This window comes from Lonchura striata, chromosome 9 (assembly GCF_050655825.1).
Source record: "Lonchura striata isolate lonStrDom1 chromosome 9, ASM5065582v1, whole genome shotgun sequence".
In the NCBI taxonomy this organism is placed as follows: domain Eukaryota; kingdom Metazoa; phylum Chordata; class Aves; order Passeriformes; family Estrildidae; genus Lonchura; species Lonchura striata.
The window spans coordinates 31,707,786-31,728,515 of NC_140711.1; the positions used below are offsets into that span (position 1 = coordinate 31,707,786).

A 20,730-nucleotide genomic window follows, 5' to 3' on the forward strand; every position below is an offset into this window, starting at 1 on the left:
CCCATCCAGGTTCCTGATGTCAGTTTGTAGGTCTGCCTTGGCACGGTACGGGCAGCACAAGTTTGAGGTGGGGACAGCTTCGGTCTGGGAGATATTCTTTGATGTTCCTATTTGTTGCAGTCAGACTCCCACCCGGGGTCAGGGGACCTGAGCGCAAATTCCAGCCTTTTCCCTGGGAAAGGTAACATAGCAGTCCACGTTCCTGATGTCAGTTTCTAGGGAAGCATTGGGACTGTCAGGGCAGCGCAAGTTTGAGGTGGGGACAGCTTTGTTCTGGGATGCATCCTTCGATGTTTTGATTTTTTGCATTCAGGTGCCCACCCAGGGCCGGGGGCCCCTGGGCATATTTCCCAGACTTTTCCCTGGAAAGAAAACTCACCAGGCCAGGTTCCTGATGTCAGTTTGTAGGGCTCCCTTGGGACTCTCAGGGCAGCGCAAGTTTGAGGTGGGGGCAGATGAAGTCTCTAAGATATCCTTTGATGTTCTTATATGTTACAGTCAGGCGCCTGCCCAAGGCCAGGGGGACCTTTGCTCTAATTCCAGCCCTTTTCCCTGAAAAGGAAACTCACCAGTCCAGGTTCCTGATGTCAGTTTGTAGGGCTCCCTTGGGACTCTCAGGGCAGCGCAAGTTTGAGGTGGGGACAGCTTTGTTCTGGGATGCATCCTTCAATGTTTGGAGTTTTTGGAGTGAGGCGCCAGCTCAGGGCCAGGGGCCCCTGGGCACATTTCCCAGCCTTTTCCCTGGAAAGAAAACTCACCAGTCCAGGTTCCTGATGTCAGTTTGTAGGGCTCCCTTGGCACTGTACTGGCAGCACAAGTTTGAGGTGGGGACAGCTTTGTTCTGGGATGCATCCCTCGATGTTTGGAGTTTTTGGAGTGAGGCGCCAGCTCAGGGCCGGGCGCCCCTGGGCACATGTCCCAGACTTTTCCCTGGAAAGAAAACTCACCAGTCCAGGTTCCTGATGTCAGTTTGTAGGGCTCCCTTGGGACTGTCAGGGCGGCGCAAGTTTGAGGTGGGGGCAGATGAAGTCTCGGAGATATCCTTTGATGTTCTTATTTTTGCAGTCAGGCGCCCAGCCGGGGTCAGGGGACCTGTGCGCCAATTCCAGACTTTTTCCCTGGGAAAGAAAGCTCACCAGTGCAGGTTCCTGATGTCAGTTTGTAGGTCTCCCTTGGCACGGGACGGGCAGCACAAGTTTGAGGTGGGGACAACTTCGTTCTGGGAGATATTCTTTGATGTTCCTATTTGTTGCAGGCAGACTCCCACCCGGGGTCAGGGGACCTGAGCGCAAATTCCAGCCTTTTCCCTGGGAAAGGAAACATAGCAGTCCAGGTTCCTGATGTCAGTTTCTAGGGAAGCATTGGGACTGTCAGGGCAGCGCAAGTTTGAGGTGGGGGCAGATGAAGTCTCGGAGATATCCTTTGATGTTCTTATGAGTTGCAGTCAGGCGCCTGCCCAAGGCCAGGTGGACCTTTGCTCTAATTCCAGCCCTTTTCCCTGAAAAGGAAACTCACCAGTCCAGGTTCCTGATGTCAGTTTGTAGGGCTCCCTTGGGACTGTCAGGGCAGCACAAGTTTGAGGCCGGGACAGCTTTGTTCTGGGATGCATCCTTTGATGTTTGGAGGTTTTGGAGTGAGGTGCCAGCTCAGGGCCTGGGGCACCTGGGCACATTTCCCAGCCTTTTCCCTGGAAAGAAAACTCACCAGTCCAGGTTCCTGATGTCAGTTCGTAGGGCTCCCTTGGGACTATCAGGGCAGCACAAGTTTGAGGTGGGGGCAGATGAAGTCTCGGGGATATCCTTTGATGTTCTTATGAGTTGCAGTGAGGCGCCTGCCCAAGGCCAGGGGGACCTTTGCTCTTATTCCAGCCCTTTTCCCTGAAAAGGAAACTCACAAGTCCAGGTTCCTGATGTCTGTTTGTAGGGCTTCCTTGGGACTCTCAGGGCAGCGCAAGTTTGAGGTGGAGACAGCTTTGTTCTGGGATGCATCCTTCGATGTTTTGATTTTTTGCATTCAGGTGCCCACCCAGGGCCGGGGGCCCTTGGGCACATTTCCCAGCCTTTTCCCTGGAAAGAAAACTCACCAGTCCAGGTTCCTGATGTCAGTTTCTAGGGAACCATTGGCACTGTACTGGCAACACAAGTTTGAGGTGGGGACAGCTTTGTTCTGGGATGCATCCTTCGATGTTGTGACTTTTTGCATTCAGGTGCCCACCCAGGGCCGGGGGCCCCTGGGCACATTTCCCAGCCTTTTCCCTGGAAAGAAAACTCACCAGTCCAGGTTCCTGATGTCAGTTTGTAGGGCTCCCTTGGGACTCTCAGGGCAGCGCAAGTTTGAGGTGGGGGCAGATGAAGTCTCGGAGATATCCTTTGATGTTCTTATGAGTTGCAGTCAGGCGCCTGCCCAAGGCCAGGGGGACCTTTGCTCTAATTACAGCCCTTTTCCCTGAAAAGGAAACTCACCAGTCCAGGTTCCTGATGTCAGTTTGTAGGGCTCCCTTGGGACTCTCAGGGCAGCACAAGTTACATTTTGGGGCAGATGAAGTCCCGGAGATATCCTTTGATGTTCTTATGTGTTGCAGTCAGGTGCCTGCCCAAGGCCAGGGGGACCTTTGTTCTAATTCCAGCCTTTTTCCCTGAAAAGGAAACTCACCAGGCCAGGTTCCTGATGTCAGTTTCTAGGGAACCATTGGACCTGTCAGGGCAGCGCAAGTTTGAGGCGGGGACAGCTTTGTTCTGGGATGCATCCTTTGATGTTTGGAGTTTCTGGAGTGAGGTGCCAGCTCAGGGCCTGGGGCACCTGGGCATATTTTCCAGCCTTTTCCCTGGAAAGAAAACTCACCAGTCCAGGTTCCTGATATCAGTTTGTAGGGCTCCCTTGGGACTCTCAGGGCAGCGCAAGTTTGAGGTGGGGGCAGATGAAGTCTCGGAGATATCCTTTGATGTTCTTATGAGTTGCAGTCAGGCGCCTGCCCAAGGCCAGGGGGACCTTTGCTCTAATTACAGCCCTTTTCCCTGAAAAGGAAACTCACCAGTCCAGGTTCCTGATGTCAGTTTGTAGGTCTCCCTTGGGACTCTCAGGGCAGCGCAAGTTTGAGGTGGGGACAGCTTTGTTCTGGGATGCATCCTTCGATGTTTGTAGTTTTTGCATTCAGGCGCTAGCTCAGGGCCAGGGGCCCCTGGGCACATACTTTGGCCATTTTCCCGGGGAAAGAAAACTCACGAGTTCAGGTTCCTGATGTCAGTTTGTAGGTCTCCCTTGGCACTGTAGTGGCAGCACAAATTTGAGGTGGGGACAGCTTTGTTCTGGGAGATATTCTTTGATGTTCCTATTTGTTGCAGTCAGCCTTCCACCCGGGGTCAGGGGGTCCTGTGCGCTAATTCCAGCCCTTTTCCCTGGAAAGAAAACTCACCAGTCCAGGTTCCTGATGTCAGTTTCTAGGGAACCATTGGAACTGTCAGGGCAGCGCAAGTTTGAGGTGGGGGCAGATGAAGTCTCTAAGATATCCTTTGATGTTCTTATATGTTACAGTCAGGCGCCTGCCCAAGGCCAGGGGGACCTTTGCTCTAATTCCAGCCCTTTTCCCTGAAAAGGAAACTCACCAGTCCAGGTTCCTGATGTCAGTTTGTAGGTCTCCCTTGGGACTCTCAGGGCAGCGCAAGTTTGAGGTGGGGACAGCTTTGTTCTGGGATGCATCCTTCAATGTTTGGAGTTTTTGGAGTGAGGCGCCAGCTCAGGGCCAGGGGCCCCTGGGCACATTTCCCAGCCTTTTCCCTGGAAAGAAAACTCACCAGTCCAGGTTCCTGATGTCAGTTTGTAGGGCTCCCTTGGCACTGTACTGGCAGCACAAGTTTGAGGTGGGGACAGCTTTGTTCTGGGATGCATCCTTCGATGTTTGAAGTTTTTGGAGTGAGGCGCCAGCTCAGGGCCGGGGGCCCCTGGGCACATTTCCCAGCCTTTTCCCTGGAAAGAAAACTCACCAGTCCAGGTTCCTGATGTCAGTTTGTAGGGCTCCCTTGGGACTGTCAGGGCGGCGCAAGTTTGAGGTGGGGGCAGATGAAGTCTCGGAGATATCCTTTGATGTTCTTATTTTTGCAGTCAGGCGCCCAGCCGGGGTCAGGGGACCTGTGCGCCAATTCCAGACTTTTTCCCTGGGAAAGAAAGCTCACCAGTGCAGGTTCCTGATGTCAGTTTGTAGGTCTCCCTTGGCACGGGACAGGCAGCACAAGTTTGAGGTGGGGACAACTTCGTTCTGGGAGATATTCTTTGATGTTCCTATTTGTTGCAGGCAGACTCCCACCCGGGGTCAGGGGACCTGAGCGCAAATTCCAGCCTTTTCCCTGGGAAAGGTAACATAGCAGTCCACGTTCCTGATGTCAGTTTCTAGGGAAGCATTGGGACTGTCAGGGCAGCGCAAGTTTGAGGTGGGGGCAGATGAAGTCTCGGAGATATCCTTTGATGTTCTTATGAGTTGCAGTCAGGCGCCTGCCCAAGGCCAGGTGGACCTTTGCTCTAATTCCAGCCCTTTTCCCTGAAAAGGAAACTCACCAGTCCAGGTTCCTGATGTCAGTTTGTAGGGCTCCCTTGGGACTGTCAGGGCAGCACAAGTTTGAGGCCGGGACAGCTTTGTTCTGGGATGCATCCTTGGATGTTTGGAGGTTTTGGAGTGAGGTGCTAGCTCAGGGCCTGGGGCCCCTGGGCACATTTCCCAGCCTTTTCCCTGGAAAGAAAACTCACCAGTCCAGGTTCCTGATGTCAGTTCGTAGGGCTCCCTTGGGACTCTCAGGGCAGCACAAGTTTGAGGTGGGGGCAGATGAAGTCTCGGGGATATCCTTTGATGTTCTTATGAGTTGCAGTCAGGCGCCTGCCCAAGGCCAGTGGGACCTTTGCTCTAATTCCAGCCCTTTTCCCTGAAAAGGAAACTCACAAGTCCAGGTTCCTGATGTCTGTTTGTAGGGCTTCCTTGGGACTCTCAGGGCAGCGCAAGTTTGAGGTGGGGACAGCTTTGTTCTGGGATGCATCCTTCGATGTTTTGATTTTTTGCATTCAGGTGCCCACCCAGGGCCGGGGGCCCTTGGGCACATTTCCCAGCCTTTTCCCTGGAAAGAAAACTCACCAGTCCATGTTCCTAATGTCAGTTTGTAGGTCTCCCTTGGCACTGTACTGGCAACACAAGTTTGAGGTGGGGACAGCTTTGTTCTGGGATGCATCCTTCGATGTTGTGACTTTTTGCATTCAGGTGCCCACCCAGGGCCGGGGGCCCCTGGGCACATTTCCCAGACTTTTCCCTGGAAAGAAAACTCACCAGTCCAGGTTCCTGATGTCAGTTTGTAGGGCTCCCTTGGGACTCTCAGGGCAGCGCAAGTTTGAGGTGGGGGCAGATGAAGTCTCGGAGATATCCTTTGATGTTCTTATGAGTTGCAGTCAGGCGCCTGCCCAAGGCCAGGGGGACCTTTGCTCTAATTACAGCCCTTTTCCCTGAAAAGGAAACTCACCAGTCCAGGTTCCTGATGTCAGTTTGTAGGGCTCCCTTGGGACTCTCAGGGCAGCACAAGTTACATTTTGGGGCAGATGAAGTCCCGGAGATATCCTTTGATGTTCTTATGTGTTGCAGTCAGGTGCCTGCCCAAGGCCAGGGGGACCTTTGTTCTAATTCCAGCCTTTTTCCCTGAAAAGGAAACTCACCAGGCCAGGTTCCTGATGTCAGTTTCTAGGGAACCATTGGACCTGTCAGGGCAGCGCAAGTTTGAGGCGGGGACAGCTTTGTTCTGGGATGCATCCTTTGATGTTTGGAGTTTCTGGAGTGAGGTGCCAGCTCAGGGCCTGGGGCACCTGGGCATATTTTCCAGCCTTTTCCCTGGAAAGAAAACTCACCAGTCCAGGTTCCTGATATCAGTTTGTAGGGCTCCCTTGGGACTCTCAGGGCAGCGCAAGTTTGAGGTGGGGGCAGATGAAGTCTCGGAGATATCCTTTGATATTCTTATGAGTTGCAGTCAGGCGCCTGCCCAAGGCCAGGGGGACCTTTGCTCTAATTCCAGCCCTTTTCCCTGAAAAGGAAACTCACCAGTCCAGGTTCCTGATGTCAGTTTGTAGGTCTCCCTTGGGACTCTCAGGGCAGCGCAAGTTTGAGGTGGGGACAGCTTTGTTCTGGGATGCATCCTTCGATGTTTGTAGTTTTTGCATTCAGGCGCTAGCTCAGGGCCAGGGGCCCCTGGGCACATACTTTGGCCATTTTCCCGGGGAAAGAAAACTCACGAGTTCAGGTTCCTGATGTCAGTTTGTAGGTCTCCCTTGGCACTGTAGTGGCAGCACAAATTTGAGGTGGGGACAGCTTTGTTCTGGGAGATATTCTTTGATGTTCCTATTTGTTGCAGTCAGCCTTCCACCCGGGGTCAGGGGGTCCTGTGCGCTAATTCCAGCCCTTTTCCCTGGAAAGAAAACTCACCAGTCCAGGTTCCTAATGTCAGTTTGTAGGGCTCCCTTGGGACTCTCAGGGCAGTGCAAGTTTGAGGTGGGGGCAGATGAAGTCTCGGAGATATCCTTTGATCTTCTTATTTTTGCAGTCAGGCGCCCACCCAGGGTCAGGGGACCTGTGCGCCAATTCCAGACTTTTTCCCTGGGAAAGAAAGCACACCAGTCCAAGTTCCTGATGTCAGTTTGTAGGTCTCCCTTGGCATGGTACAGGCAGCACAAGTTTGAGGTGGGGACAACTTCGTTCTGGGATGCATTCTTTGATGATTTTAATTTTTGATATAAGGTGCCAGCTCAGGCCCAGGGATCCCTGAGCACATACTCTGGCCCTTTTCCCTGGGAAAGAAAACTCACCAGTCCAGGTTCCTGATGTCAGTTTGTAGGGCTCCCTTGTGACTCTCGGAGCACTGCAAGTTAGAGGTGGGGACAGCTTTGTGCTGGGATGCATCCTTCAGTGTTTCGATGTTTTGAAGTCAGGTGCCAGCTCAGGGGCAGGGACCTCTGGGCACATACTCTGGCCCTTTACCCTGGGAAAGAATACTCAAAGTCCAGTTTCTTGATGTCGGTTTGTAGTGCTCCCATGGGACTATCAGGGCAGTGCAAGTCTGAGATGGGGACAACTTTGTTCTGGGATGCATCCTTCGATGATTGGAGTTTTTGTAGTTCTGTGCCAGCTCATGCCCAGGGATCCCTGAGCACATACTCCGGCCCTTTTCCCTAGGAAAGAAAACTCACCAGTCCAGGTTCCTAATGTCAGTTTGCAGGGCTCCCTTGGGACTGTCAGGGCAGCACAACTTTGAGGTTGGAGGAGATGGTGTCTGGGTGATATCCTTCCATATTCGTATTTGTTGCAGTCAGGCGCCTGCCCAAGGCCAGGGGGTCCAGTGCTGTAATTCCAGCTCTTTTTCCTGGGAAAGAAAACTCACCAGTTCCGGTTCCTGATGGCAGCTTGTAGTGCTCCCATGGGACTGTCAGGGCAGTGCAAGTTTGAGGTGGGGACAGCTGTGTTCTGGGATACATCCGTCGATGATTGGAGTTTTTGAAGTCACGTTCTTGCTCAGGGCCAGGAGCCCCTGGGCACATACTCCTGCCCTTTTCCCTTGGAAAGAAAACTCACCAGTCCAGGTTCCTGATGTCAGTTTTTAGGGCTCCATTGGGACTATCAGGGCAGTACAAGTTTGAGGTGGGGGCAGATGGGGTCTGGGAGATATTCTTCGATGGTCATATTTGTTGCAGTCAGCTGCCCACCCAGGGCCAGGGGGTCCTGAGTGCTAATTCCAGACTTTTAGCCTGGGAAAGAAAACTCACCAGTCCAGGTTCCTGATGTCAGTTTGCGAGTTGTGCTTGGGATGTTTAAGGTAACCCCTGATTAACATCAGGGCAGCTTGGGTCCACAACACATCCTTCTGCATTCAGATTTTCAGTGGGCGGCCCTTCTTTCATGGCCCCTGGGTCTTGGACTCTGTCACTGGCCCTGTTCTCTGTGAAACATGGCTCACCCTCTACACTTCCTGGTTTCAATTTTAAGGAGGTGCTTGTCTCTTCCGGGGCAGGCAGAATTCTTGGTGGGAGCAGTTTTGCTCCAGGATAAATCCTGTGCCATTCAGAACAAAATGATGTAGAATGTCACTTGCAGCCACAGACCTCGTGATCCAACCTCTGCCCTTTTTCCCTATAAAACCAACCTCACCCTCTCTGTGTGTTGATGTCTCTTCACTGGAGGTGTGCTGCTCTCCAAGGGCAGCAAGAATTCCTGGTGTTGGCAGCTGTGGTCTGTGAGAAATCATTCACTGTTTTCAATTTTGGTAGCACAATTCCTGTTTGGCCAGGGGAAAGATTGTTAATTATCTTGGCAATGAAAATCTGGCACCCCATTGTTTAAGGGTCTGGCAAAGGGCTGTGTAGGGGAGGGAACACCCCACAGGACCTTTCTTCACCTTCTCCCCCACTCTTAGGTGTAGCAGCTCCCCATGTGAGCAGCTGCTTTTAGTGCAGCTACCTGCACACACCTGCACAGGGAGCTGCTAATCCAGAGGGGCTAACAGGGGTATCCCAAGCGTCCCTCCAGGAGCTACAGTCGGAACATCCAGCTGGGACTGGGGAGCAGCCGGACCCACCCGGGCACGGAGCATCCCTTTGAGAAAATGCAGAGGGCAGAGCCCTCTTGCCAAGGGGCAGCACCTGAGCAGGCCGGGCAGCATGTGGGGTTCCATAGGAGAGCTTTCAACTTTCCCCTTTTATTGTGTCAGTCCCTCCCTAGAACCCCAAAACCTTCCACAGCACTCCCAGAAAAAAGAGGGGTTATGGAGAGACAAGGGGTTTAAAGTATGGGAAAAAACTTCCTTTTCCATTATTTCTTGCTTTCAAATAATGAGGAAATGTACTTCCCCTGCAATTTTAATGGTCTCATTTGAAAGAGTCCCTGCCTTTTCTATGCTGTTAGGGGTGGTAATTGACAGGGAATCCCCATATTCCATTATTTTCCAGTTTAAATAGAGGGGGGAAAACCTTGACAATGTTGTTTATGGGTTTGAATTAAGAGTAACCCTTTTTGTTGTCCTAAGGCTTAAATTGAGGGGGAAGCCCAGCTATCTCTCTTTCTTAAGGGTTTGGATTGAGGGGAAAATCCCTCTGTCTTCATAACTGGAGAGATTTAAATTGAGGAAAGCCTCTCTTTTCCCAATATTCGAGGGGATTAAGTTAAAGGGCGGAAGCCATTTATTTGCCATGGTATCCATTTCAGTGGAGGCAACTTCCCCATTTCTTCATTTTAAGGGATTAATTTGAAGGAGGCTCTTCTAAGATGCTTTTTCAGCATTTAAACCTACTTTTCAGGGCACTTCTTTCTGTGCCCTAGGACTAAGTACCTCAGAGAAAGGCAAGCCTAGCACGTACTTAACCTTTATGTTGCCCAGGAGCCTATTGTTTTTCTTATTTTTATTTATAATGTAGTTAGTCCTAATTAGCAGCCCCAAGGAGAACTTAAACTGTTCATATAATTAGTATTTTTCTCCACCCTTAGTCTCAGGTTGAGTACTACTTAGTAGTCACTGAGGAATAATTATATAAGTTAACAGCAAATCACCCAACTTATCTAGATAAGCTGCCTAAAAACAAAGTTTTATTTCTTACCAGTTTTTTTGCCCTTTTGCTCCAAGCAGTTGTACAAAAAAGGAAGAGCTGTCATTTCCCTGAAGAGTTTTCTTCTATATCCAGCCCTTTCTTCTCCTTGAATTCAAGCCAGAGGAGCCAAATAGCCACAGCTCCTCTGATGGCTTTTATACACTGTGGGGTTTGCCCCCTCCCTTTTCCCAGGTGCCACGGGAACGAGAGGCGGGCCCAATCAGGGGTATATTAACCCCAGCCTTTCCCAAGGGGCTTCATTCCCTCAGTGGGATCAGCTGGGGTAAGAGCTCTCCTCTCATTCAGATGAAGAGGCTCCTTTAGCTTAGCTTGTTCTCTGCAGCTGCTTTTGGGCTTCTAATGCAACAGAGACTTTGAAGATACTGCAAAGAAAACAACGTTGAACACAGGGAGTATTTAAATTCACAGTTTGGGGTTGAGTATTCAGGGCTGGTAAGGTGCTTTTGTAATTTCTGATTTTTTTCTTCTTTTTTTAGGAGGAGGGCAACTTCCAGTAATTGCAGTTTGTGTCGAGCGCAACATTTTTCCAGCAGATTCATCACGACGCAGAAGGCATCCGCACTGTGTCAAAGATGATGTGTGAGACGGCGGCTTCAGGTGAGTTGAGGATTGTGACTAGGAGAGGGAGAGTAAGCAGGGTACCGAGTTAGGAGTTATCCCGGTGGGGGTTTGCAGGCAGTAGGGTGAGAAACGGTGCGTATCTGCAAGGCTTTTCACAAGCATAGCAGAGGCATCCACGTGTCATACGGCACACAAGCTCCTCCACCGAACTCACACAAATGCCATGTAGCTTTGCCTCTCTAACCCCCGTGCCACTCATCATAACAGCCATACCTTAGACTGAGGATGAGGCCGGAGACTTGAACACCCAGGCACACTCAGGAGAGGATAAGTAACTGACTTGCTGAGATTCGGCCCACATAGCACTAAACACAACCATTGATTTTCCCATTCTTTATTTTAGAAGACTAAGAGGCTAACAGGCTATCTCCTCTGAGCCAGACTCATTTCAGGTCCAACGTGGATTCACATCACCAGTCATCCAAAAGATAAGTTAGGGCCAGGGCCTGGAGATGGGAGCAGCGTCTTCCTTCTGCACCCGATGGGGATTTTCATCCCCTGATACGTGCAAGATAAGTGCAGGGCTACAACCCACAGAGGGAATGGAAGAGAGGTGCCGGGTGGGACTCCCCAGGAGGGGTTTTTGAGACAATTTTGGAGATGGGGATGCCCAAGAAGCGTCTCCTAAGGCCACCTAAAGGGAAAGCGTCTGTTTTGATCTCAGTGCTGAGCTGCTCAGGGCAGAGCAGCGATGGCGTGTGTCCTGTCACTTGTCTCTGGTGCACCCTATTATCTTTGCATCTCTCAGTCCTTTTTTCTCCTCCAAAGCTCTCTTTCCCTGTCCTGTGTCACGGGTGTCTGCACATATTTTTCCCGGAGCTGCTCTGCCCTGCTGCATAGCCTGTATTAGCACAAGTCCTGGGGACTTGAAATTTGTAATGCCGGGTGTAGTTGGGCTCTAGATTGTATCAGGAGTTTGCCATAACATGTTTGGTGATGCTAAGTTGTCCTGCAGCCGTTTGACACTAGTCCTAACTTCCTTTCAGATGCAGACAATTCAAATCTGTGGCAGAGGGCCCCAGTCCTGGGGGAGGGTGTTTCCATGAGCAGGTCAGTCATTGTTTGCATTTGTAGGGGAAGCCTAAATGGTGACTGTATTACAGCAGTGTTCTTTGCCTTTATTTTCAGGAGGTCCAGGCAGATAGCAGCAGTCAAGGCCAAGTGTGCCAGGTGAGCAGTGGACCAAAGCAGTTGTTCTTGCTCAGCTTTTACTTTTTGATTCAACTGTAAGCATCCATTCTTGTTTGTGTGCTTTAGGGAATCCACTCAGAGTATGCCAAGCCCCTGTCCCCAACAGCTGATGGCCTGGATTTCTTGTGCTTGTGAGCCTTCAGGAAGTATTGCTGGACTCTGAGATGAAGCCTTGAAATTTTGTATTTCACGATGGCAGCCAGGTAGCCTTTGGCAATGGCTGAGGAGTTGCGGTGAGTCGCTGAGGTAGGGAGGGGGAGCCAAGGTCCTCTTAGGTTTCAGCAATGCCGAATCACTTTGTCTCTTCTTAACCCAGGCAGATCCTGCGATGACGGTGGCAGCCTCCGAGCCTGGCAAAAGTGAGCGGCCTGAGCATTCTTAGGAGAACGGTGAGTAGCGGGATTGCTGGGTTTTGTCCATTGTGCAGCTAAGATCATGCAGTGATGTTTGGTGTTCTTGATTGTAGCTGAGCACGGGACCACAGCCCGGTGACCATAAGACATTCCCTGCAGGCGAGGCAGCCTCCATTGGATTCTCATCCCCAGATGCCTGAGAGATAAGTATAGGGCTAAGGTCCACAGAGGGGATTAAAGTAGGGTGCTGGGAGGGCCTTTAGGATCAGCTTTGGGGGCAGGTATGTGCAAGAAGAGTCCCCTTAGGCCAGCTAAAGGAAAAGTGTCTGTTTTGGCCACAGTGCTGAGGTGCTCAGGGCAGAACAGTTTCGGTGTGTGTCCTGTCAATTGTCTCTGGTGCACTGTGTGTTCTTTGGGTCTCTCGGTCCTTTCTTCTCCTCAAAAGCTTTCTGTCACTGTCCTGTGTCACGGGTGTCTGCATGTATTTGTCCCGCAGCTGCTCTGCCCTGCTGCGTAGCCTGTAATAGCACAAGTCCTAGGGACTTGAAATTTTTAATGCAGGATGTAGTTGGGCTCTAGATTTTATGGGGAGATAGACATAACATGTTTGGTGATGCTATGTTGTCCTGCAGCCATTTGACACTAGTCCTAACTTCCTTTCAGATGCTGACAACTGAAATCAGTGGCAGAGAGCCCCAGTCCTGGGTGTGGTTTTTCCTATGTGCAGGTCAGTCATTGTTTGCATTTGCAGGGGCAGCCTCAATGGTGACAGTGTTACAGCAGTGTTCTTTGCCTTTACTTTCAGGAGGTCCAGGCAGACAGCAGCAGTCAAGGCCAAGTGTGCCAGGTGAGCAGTGGACCAAAGCAGTTGTTTTTGCTCAGCTTTTACTTCTTGCTCAGCTTTTAGTTTTTGATTCAACTGTAAGCATCCATTCTTGTTTGTGTGCTTTAAGGAATCGACTCAGAGTATGCCAAGCCTTTTTGACCGACAGCTGATGGCCTGGATTTCCTGTGCTTGTGAGCCTTCTGGAAGTATTGCTGGACTCTGAGATGAAGCCTTGAAATTTTGTATTTCACGATGGCTGCCAGGTAGCCATTGGCAATGGCTGACGAGTTGCGGTGAGTCGCCGAGGTAGGGAGGGGGAGCCAAGGTCCTCTTAGGTTTCAGCAATGCCGAGTCACTTTGTCTCTTCTTAACCCAGGCAGACCCTGCGATGACGGTGGCAGACTCTGAGCCTGGCCAAAGTGAGCGGCCGGAGCATTCTTAGGAGAACGGTGAGTAGCGGGATTGCTGGGTTTTGTCCATTGTGCAGCTAAAGATCTTGCAGTGATGTTTGGTGTTCTCGATTGTAGCTGAGCACGGGACCACAGCCCGGTGACCATAAGACATTCCCTGCAGACGAGGCAGCCTCCATTCACATGCGACATGGATCGTCATCCCCAGATGCCCAAGAGATAAGTATAGGGCTCAGACCCATAGAGGGATGAAAGAGGGTGTGCTGGGAGGATCTTTTGAATCAGCTTTGGGAGCGGGGATGTGCAAGAAGCGTCCCCTTAGGCCAGTAAAGGAAAAGTGTCTGTTTTGACCACAGTGCTGAGGTGCTCAGGGCAGAGCAGTTCTGGTGTGTGTCCTGTCACTTGCCTCTGGTGCACTCTGTGATCTTTGGGTCTCTCAGTCCTTTCTTCTCCACAAAAGCTCTCTCTCCCTGTCCTGTGTCACGGGTGTCTGCACGTATTTTTCCCGGAGCTGATCTGCCCTGCTGCATAGCCTGTAATAGCGCAAGTCCTGGGGACTTGAAATTTGTAATGCTGGGTGCAGTTGGGCTCTAGATTGTATTAGGATATTGACATAACATGTTTGGTTCTGCTAAGTTGTCTTGCAGCCATTTGACACTAGTGCTAACTTCCTTTCAGATGCAGACAGTCCAAATCAGTGGCAGAGGGCCCCAGTCTTGTGTGGAGATTTTCCCATGAGCAGGTCAGTCATTGTCTGCATTTGCAGGGGCAGCTTAAATGGTGACCGTGTTACAGCTGTGTTCTTTGCCTTTATTTTTAGGAAGTCCAGGCAGATAGCAGCAGTCAAGGCCAAGTGTGCCAGGTGAGCAGTGGACCAAAGCAGTTGTTCTTGCTAAGCTTTCCGTTTTTGGTGTGACTCTAAGCATCCATTCTTGTTTGTGTGCTTTAGGGAATCGACTCGGAGTATGCATAACTCTGTCACCAACCAGCTGATGGATCAGGTTTCATGCACTTTGGATCTCTCTGGAAGCATTACAGGACCCTGTGACGGAGCCTTCCAATCCTGCATTTCAAGGTCCCGTCTGAGCAGCCCTGAGGAATGGCTGCGGAGTTGCGGTGAGTCCGGGAGGTAGGGAGAGGGGTGTGAGAGTACAGTCATGTTTCAGCAATGTCATGTCGCCTTGTCTCCACTTAACCTAGGCGTACCCTGCAATGACGGCGTCGGAATCCAAGCACGTCTGAAGCGTGCAGGCCAAGAACCCGGGCATTCTGAGGAGAACGGTGAGTAGCAGAATTACAAGTTTTTGGCCGATGTGCTGTTCAGACCGTGCACTGATGTTTAGTTTTCTTTGTCTTGGCAGACCCAGAGGTGACAGCTGGAACTTAGCAGACAGGCAGATGGCCACCTTCTACACTCAAGAGGGATTTGCATCCGCAGCTGCGTACAAGATAAGTGGAGGGTTATGACCCACAGAGGGGATGAAAGAGGGGTGCTGGGTTGGGACTTTCTAGAAGGGGTTTTTGTGTCAGTTTTGGAGACACGGATGTGCAAGAAGCATCTCCTTAGGCCATCTAAAGGGAAAGTGTCTGTTTTGACCACAGTGCTGAGGTGCTCAGGGCAGAGCAGTTCCGGTGTGTGTCCTGTCACTTGCCTCTGGTGCACTCTGTGTTCTTTTGATCTCTCAGTCCTTTCTTCTCTTCAAAAGCTCTCTCTCCCTGTCCTGTGTCACGGGTGTCTGCACATATTTTTCCCGGAGCTGATCTGCCCTGCTGCATAGCCTGTAATAGCGCAAGTCCTGGGGACTTGAAATTTGTAATGCTGGGTGCAGTTGGGCTCTAGATTGTATTAGGATATTGACGTAACATGTTTGGTTCTGCTAAGTTGTCTTGCAGCCGTTTGACTTTAGTCCTAACTTCCTTTCAGATGCAGACAATTCAAATCTGTGGAAGAGGGCCCCAGTCCTGGGGGAGGGTGTTTCCATGAGCAGGTCAGTCATTGTTTGCATTTGCAGGGGATGCTTAAATGGTGACTGTTTTACAGCGGTGCTCTTTACCTTTATTTTTAGGAGGTCCAGGCAGACAGCAGCAGTCAAGGCCAAGTGTGCCAGGTGAGCAGTGGACCAAAGCAGTTGTTCTTGCTCAGCTTTTACTTTTTGATTCAACTGTAAGCATCCATTCTTGTTTGTGTGCTTTAGGGAATCCACTCAGAGTATGCCAAGCCTTTGTGACCGACAGCCGATGGCCTGGATTTCCTGTGCTTGTGAGCCCTCTGGAAGTATTTCAGGACTCTGAGATGAAGCCTTGAAATTTTGTATTTCACGATGGCATCCAGGGAGCCATTGGCAATGGCTGACGAGTTGCGGTGAGTCGCCGAGGTAGGGAGGGGGAGCCAAGGTCCTCTTAGGTTTCAGCAATGCTGAGTCACTATGTCTCTTCTTAACCCAGGCAGACCCTGCGATGACGGTGGCAGCCTCCGAGCCTGGCCAAAGTGCACAGCCCGAGCATTCTTAGGAGAACGGTGAGTAGCGGGATTGCTGGGTTTTGTCCATTGTGCAGCTAAGATCATGCAGTGATGTTTGGTGTTCTCGATTGTAGCTGAGCACGGGACCACAGCCCGGTGACCATAAGACATTCCCTGCAGGCGAGGCAGCCTCCATTCACATGCGACATGGATCGTCATCCCCAGATGCCCAAGAGATAAGTATAGGGCTCAGACCCATAGAGGGATGAAAGAGGGTGTGCTGGGAGGATCTTTTGAATCAGCTTTGGGAGCGGGGATGTGCAAGAAGCGTCCCCTTAGGCCAGTAAAGGAAAAGTGTCTGTTTTGACCACAGTGCTGAGGTGCTCAGGGCAGAGCAGTTCCGGTGTGTGTCCTGTCACTTGCCTCTGGTGCACTCTGTGATCTTTGGGTCTCTCAGTCCTTTCTTCTCCACAAAAGCTCTCTCTCCCTGTCCTGTGTCACGGGTGTCTGCACGTATTTTTCCCGGAGCTGATCTGCCCTGCTGCATAGCCTGTAATAGCGCAAGTCCTGGGGACTTGAAATTTGTAATGCTGGGTGCAGTTGGGCTCTAGATTGTATTAGGATATTGACATAACATGTTTGGTTCTGCTAAGTTGTCTTGCAGCCATTTGACACTAGTGCTAACTTCCTTTCAGATGCAGACAGTCCAAATCAGTGGCAGAGGGCCCCAGTCTTGTGTGGAGATTTTCCCATGAGCAGGTCAGTCATTGTCTGCATTTGCAGGGGCAGCTTAAATGGTGACCGTGTTACAGCTGTGTTCTTTGCCTTTATTTTTAGGAGGTCCAGGCAGATAGCAGCAGTCAAGGCCAAGTGTGCCAGGTGAGCAGTGGACCAAAGCAGTTGTTCTTGCTAAGCTTTCCGTTTTTGGTGTGACTCTAAGCATCCATTCTTGTTTGTGTGCTTTAGGGAATCGACTCGGAGTATGCATAACTCTGTCACCAACCAGCTGATGGATCAGGTTTCATGCACTTTGGATCTCTCTGGAAGCATTACAGGACCCTGTGACGGAGCCTTCCAATCCTGCATTTCAAGGTCCCGTCTGAGCAGCCCTGAGGAATGGCTGCGGAGTTGCGGTGAGTCCGGGAGGTAGGGAGGGGGGTGTGAGAGTACAGTCATGTTTCAGCAATGTCATGTCGCCTTGTCTCCACTTAACCTAGGCGTACCCTGCAATGACGGCGTCGGAATCCAAGCACGTCTGAAGCGTGCAGGCCAAGAACCCGGGCATTCTGAGGAGAACGGTGAGTAGCAGAATTACAAGTTTTTGGCCGATGTGCTGTTCAGACCGTGCACTGATGTTTAGTTTTCTTTGTCTTGGCAGACCCAGAGGTGACAGCTGGAACTTAGCAGACAGGCAGATGGCCACCTTCTACACTCAAGAGGGATTTGCATCCGCAGCTGCGTACAAGATAAGTGGAGGGTTATGACCCACAGAGGGGATGAAAGAGGGGTGCTGGGTTGGGACTTTCTAGAAGGGGTTTTTGTGTCAATTTTGGAGACAGGGATGTGCAAGAAGCATCTCCTTAGGCCACCTAAAGGGAAAGTGTCTGTTTTGACCACAGTGCTGAGGTGCTCGGGGCAGAGCAGTTCCGGTGTGTGTCCTGTCACTTGCCTCTGGTGCACTCTGTGTTCTTTTGATCTCTCAGTCCTTTCTTCTCTTCAAAAGCTCTCTGTCCCTGTCTTGTGTCACGGGTGTCTGCACATATTTTTCCCGGAGCTGCTCTGCCCTGCTGCATAGCCTGTAATAGCACAAGTCCTGGGGACTTGAAATTGGTAATGCCGGGTGTAGTTGGGCTGTAGATTGTATCAGGAGTTTGCCATAACATGTTTGTAATTTGAGCAAAGGACCACAGCCCAGTACTCTCATGTTTCAGCAATGCCATGTTGTCTTGTCTCCACTTAACCTAGGTGTACCCTGCGATGATGGCATCAGAGTCCAAGCACGCTTGAAGTGTGCAGGCCAGGAACCCAGGCATTCTGAGGAGGATGGTGAGTAACAGATTTACCAGGTTTTAGCCGATGTGCTGCTAAGACCGTGCACTGATGTTTAGTTTTCTCTCTCTCGGCAGACCAAGAGGTGACAGCTGGAACTTAGCAGACCGGCCCATGGCCGTCTTCTGGACCCAACAGGCATTTGCTGCATGCAAGATAAGTTGAGGGTTATGACCCACAGAGGGGATGGAAGTGGGTGCTGAGTTAGGACTTCCTAGAAGGGGTTTTTGCATCAGTTTTGGATAAGAGGATGTCCAAGAAGTGTCTCCTTCAGCCACCTAAAGGGAAAGTGTCTGTTTTGACCACAATGCTGAGGTGCTCAGGGCAGAGCAGTTCCTGTGTGTGTCCTGTCACTTGTCTCTGGTGCACCCTATTATCTTTGCATCTCTCAGTCCTTTTTTCTCCTCAAAAGCTCTCCCTGTCCTGTGTCACGGGTGTCTGCACGTATTTTTCCCGGAGCTGCTCTGCCCTGCTGCTTAGCCTGTAATAGGCACAAGTCCTGGGGACTTGAAATTTGTAATGCAGGGTGTAGTTGGGCTCTAGATTGTATGGGGATATTCATATAACTTTTTGCTGCAGCTAAATTTTCCTGCAGCTGTTTGACACTAGTCTTAAGTTCCTTTCAGATGCAGACAGTTCAAATCTGCGGCAGAGGGCCCCAGTCCTGGGGGAGGGTGTTGCCATGAGCGGGTCAGTCATTGTTTGCATTTGCAGGGGAAGCCTAAATGGTGAATGTGTTACCACAGTGTTCTTTGCCTTTATTTTTAGGAGGTCCAGGCAGACGGCAGCAGTCAAGGCCAAGTGTGCCAGGTGAGCAGTGGACAGAAGGAGTTGTTCTGAATCAGGTCTCAATTTCTGGTGCAATTCTAAGCATCCATTCTTGGTTCCTTTGTTTTATTTTAGGCAGTCGTCTTGCAAGATGTCTTCGGTCCGGATGTCGAAGGCCAGGTGGGTTCAAGTGTAAGGTCTGGGTGTGCGTATTTTTCAGGTCAGGGGGATGTTGTTTTCACAGTTTCTCAGTGTGGGTTTTTTTTGCTTTGTGTTTTTGCAGGTGCTGTCGCTGCCCGAGCTGTGTGAAGGAACAGAGGCGAGCGGGTGAGTTGGCATTTAGGCACGGTGACTCACAGGTGACCGTTATGCAGCAGCATGTTTAAGCGTGTACCTTTTTGTTTTCCAGGTATCCTCCAGGCAGCCGGTGGAGTCAAACTGAGATTTCAGGTGAGCCGGGGCAGCGGTGTGTCAGAGTTTTGGGGATTTCTCTTTTTGTGTGCACTAGTTGAATTTTCCGTTTTGTCTTAGGTACCCTGAGGAGGAGCGTAGCTGAAGTTTGGAAACGGGAGCACCGAAGCTGATGCACAGAACGTCTTGCCGTCCACATCCAACTGACATGGGATTCCATCCAGTCATCTTGCAAAAGCTAAGTGCTGGGGCCAGTAGGTGGGAGCTGGGGGGGAAAACCTTTACTAGCACAGGAGGCTATTTGATGTTAGCTCAGAGAAGAGGCCCATAGTGGGACGGGCCCCTCGGGAGCAAAGGGAGAGGGTTTCTCCTCAGCCCCCCAGAGTCGTCGCCGGGCAGGGCAGTTCCGATCCCTATGCGCGTTCTCATGACGTTCGCATCGGCGGCCTTCTTCGACTCTCGACGTCGTCGTGGATCTCTTCACCATAGGAGCACGCCTTCACGTCCGCAGCTATAGCCACGGTCACCCCGTAGTCATTTCTTCCTTCTCTAGGCCTACTGAGCTTCTTAGGCTTCCTCTTAAGTGCTTTGGCACTAACATCTTGAAAGGAGTTACACATCATCATCAAGTGCTATTGCCCTAGGGCTCTCTTTCCTTTGGCATCATCAGCCCATGGCTCATCTTGGCTTAGGAATCTTGGGTCCATAAGATGAAATTGCCAGGCAGTTTCCACTTGTGTCCGTGTCCCGTTGTCTGTGTCCGTGTCCCGTTGTCTGTGTCCGTGTCCCGTTGTCTGTGTCATAGGTCTTTGTTACATCTCCATGCTTTAGCAGCATCATTTTTTTTGCCGTATCGGCCATATTTTGCTCACATACCTTTCCGGATATCAATTATTCCGGCATCTTTACATATTTACTTTTTTGGGACCGAAAGATGTACACGAGATGTTCTCATTCATCTTCATTCTCAGTTTTGGTAGCCTTTCTCTTGGACTTCCGTACAGAGCTTATTAGCCCCTCATCACCTGACCACAGTAGTTCTGTAGCATCTGCCTTCTCAAAGGATATAGGGCTTAAAAATTAGTCTTCTGGAGAATTGTATCAAGTCCTCACTTATCTCTTATCTCCGTCAGCTTATGTCGCGCCTACCTACATCGGCTTATATCGTACACGCGCATGTTACACCTACCTAGGTTGGCTTATGTTGTTTGCGCTTATACTGTATGTACCTAATGTTGGCTTATGTTGTTTGCGCTTATACTGTATGTACCTAACGTTGGCTTGTGTTGTTTGCGCTTATACTGTATGTACCTACCTTGGCTTATGTTGTTTGCGCTTATACTGTATGTACCTAACGTTGGCTTATGTTGTTTGCGCTTATACTGTATGTACCTAATGTTGGCTTGTGTTGTTTGCGCTTATACTGTATGTACCTAACGTTGGCTTATGTTGTTTGAGCTTATACTGTATGTACCTACCTTGGCTTATGTTGTTTGCGCTTATACTGTATGTACCTAACGTTGGCTTATGTTGTTTGCGCTTATACTGTATGTACCTACCTTGGCTTATGTTGTTTGCGCTTATACTGTATGTACCTAACGTTGGCTTATGTTGTTTGCGCTTATACTGTATGTACCTACCTTGGCTTATGTTGTTTGCGCTTATACTGTATGTACCTAACGTTGGCTTATGTTGTTTGCGCTTATACTGTATGTACCTACCTTGGCTTATGTTGTTTGCGCTTATACTGTATGTACCTAACGTTGGCTTATGTTGTATGCACCTCTGTTGTGCCAATTAGGATCGGAGCTGCCTTGCCCGGCCACGTAGTTACGCTTAGGTAGAGCAGTTATAAAACTTTGCCATTCATCTGTCCTCTACGGGGTTTCGGGTACAACAGTGATGGGCCCAGAGTCTGTGTAGCTCCTAGCTCTCAGATAGTCAGTCATTGACCGCCTCCCCTTGTCTCATAGGTCGCCGGGTGCCTACAGGATTTCCTGGAATCTACCATTCGACATCGAGGAG

The 20,730-nt window shown here is 50.5% G+C and overlaps 1 long non-coding RNA gene across 2 annotated transcripts; it reads left to right on the forward strand.

Moving 5' to 3' along the window:
• The first annotated feature begins 8,575 nt into the window (after positions 1–8,575).
• LOC146766705 (uncharacterized) lies at positions 8,576–14,862 on the forward strand. Of its 2 annotated transcripts, XR_014957449.1 has the most exons (7): positions 8,576–10,212; positions 11,223–11,286; positions 11,365–11,406; positions 11,494–11,660; positions 11,744–12,507; positions 12,586–12,627; positions 12,734–14,862. It is a non-coding gene; the product is annotated as an uncharacterized LOC146766705 (long non-coding RNA). The 2 variants fall into 2 exon arrangements; XR_014957448.1 differs by having other exon boundaries at positions 11,494–12,507.
• Positions 14,863–20,730: the final 5,868 nt, after the last annotated feature.